This window comes from Camelus dromedarius, chromosome 9 (genome assembly GCF_036321535.1).
Source record: "Camelus dromedarius isolate mCamDro1 chromosome 9, mCamDro1.pat, whole genome shotgun sequence".
In the NCBI taxonomy this organism is placed as follows: Eukaryota; Metazoa; Chordata; class Mammalia; order Artiodactyla; family Camelidae; genus Camelus; species Camelus dromedarius.
The window spans coordinates 32,036,701-32,038,757 of NC_087444.1; positions in this window are offsets into that span (position 1 = coordinate 32,036,701).

Consider the following 2,057-nt stretch of genomic DNA (forward strand, 5'->3'; position numbering starts at 1 on the left):
TCCCTCACTGCCCTAATAAATCATTTGCACAAGAATCTCTTTCTCAAGCTCTGTATCTAGGGAACTCAACCTAAGATATCCTTGTGGGTAGTCCTGGCTCTCAGGGGGATTTCCTGCTACCAGCAGCAGCCACACATCTCATGCAGGATCCTGCAGAATGTACCTCCTCCTAGAAGCCTTCCAGAACTGCACCCTCACATTCTGACATCATGATAGTTTAACAAGGAAGTTAGACGCCTACTCTGTGCCAGGCACTGTGCCAAACCCTTCATATACATTAGCTCACTGAATCCTCCCAACAACCTGGTTAGGCAAATACTACTGTGTTCTTACAGGGGAATGAAACTGGTGCTCAAAGAGGTCGAGAGGTTTTCTCACTGTCAGAAAGTGATGGGAACTGGGGAGAATTTGTCTAATTCCAAACCCTGTATTTAACCACTAGAATTTGCCCTATATTATGGCATCAGAATGCTTTTTATGTCTCTATCTACCCCAGACAATGTGTCTACACACAGAGCAGAGAGCTACATGTTTTTGTGTCTGCTACTGACAGATTGCACTGAGGGCTTTATCCTGTTTAAACAAACAAACAAACCTTCCATGAGTATCTTTGTTAGTGGCCTTGAAACCACTCCCCACCTGGCCAGCATGCTTGCCCTAGGAGGTGGCACGAAGCCCTTCGCCTCTGAGCATCTTGGAGCACACTGTTTTCCTTGAGCCTCCGCCAAAGCTGCAGATGCAGGCATCCCTGCCTTCCACTTTACTGCAGAGTGGGGATCTGCATTGCTGAGAACAACAGCAGTGGGAAACAGCTCATCACCTCCCTGGAGGCCTCCTGGGTTCACAGGAGAAAAGAGCAGGTGCTAAAGTGTGTGAGAAGGAGGATGAGACTTCGGCCAAGAGAAGAGGGGCCTGACTCTAGTGGGAGAAGACTGAGGGAAAGAGAGAGATATAGGGGAGGAGGCAGAGTAGTGAGGGCTGAGCAGGGGACTGTTCTGTATTCATTCAGTCAACATATTGTTTTAACCACCTACAATGTCCTAGGCAGATTCTAGTTAGAGGATACAATAGTGAGCAAATCTACTACTGTTTTAATGAGGCCTGTGGGAATAACAACAAACATAACCATAATAGTGGTTAATATTTTGGGAGCATTTACTATGGAGTCAAGCATTTATTTATCTTATCCTCATAAAAATCTCAGGCATTTGATACTAATACAGATGCATTTTACAGATGAAGACAAGGGAATACAGAGTAGCCAATGACTAGTCAAGGTTGCACAGTGTTAGAGCAAGGTCACCTATCTTCTTTGAGACTGACTACTGGACCTCTCAGGCTCCTTATTAATGACAGTAGATTTGGAAAGTATATTCTTGTAAGAAAAATTCAAAAAATACCAATTAAGCTCAAGTTCTCCCTGCCTATCCCTATGCCTGGTAGTCTCCACCTCACAGTGTGCTCCTTCCAGTCCCGTTCCTGTCCACATGTACTATATGTCCACATATATGACTTTTGACCTGGGTGGCTTCCCATAGATAATGTTCTTCAATAAATGTCTTGAATGTCTTTGCCTATTGTACATATAGATCTAGCTCATTACTTCTAACTGCTGCATAGTATTCCATCCCATGGATGTGTCTAGTTTAGTTTTCCAGTACTCTAGAGAGTTTCCAATTTTCCACTATTACAAACAACGCTGCCATTCATAACTTTCCAAAAAAGCTGCCGAGTTGGAAAGTTTCTACCAGAGGACTCACGTGATGAACCCTCGAAAGCATTGCCAATTGGCTGATCCTAGGGTAGTCGCTTATGCTGGGACGACATCACTGTCTCCCCCGGTCCCCTCGGTTTTTTTTTTTTTTTTTTTTTTTGATCTTCGGAGAAAAGCGGCGCCCCCAGGCCTGGCCAGGGGTTTAAGCAAACAAACAAACAAACCCCCAAACTGGAACCCCGAGTCCCAGAAAACAAGCTATGTCTTTAAGACCCACCGGTCCCTCTGGGAGTTGTAGTTTTACCGTCCAGCGAAGCCACCGTCTCCCCTCACCTCCCTTCTC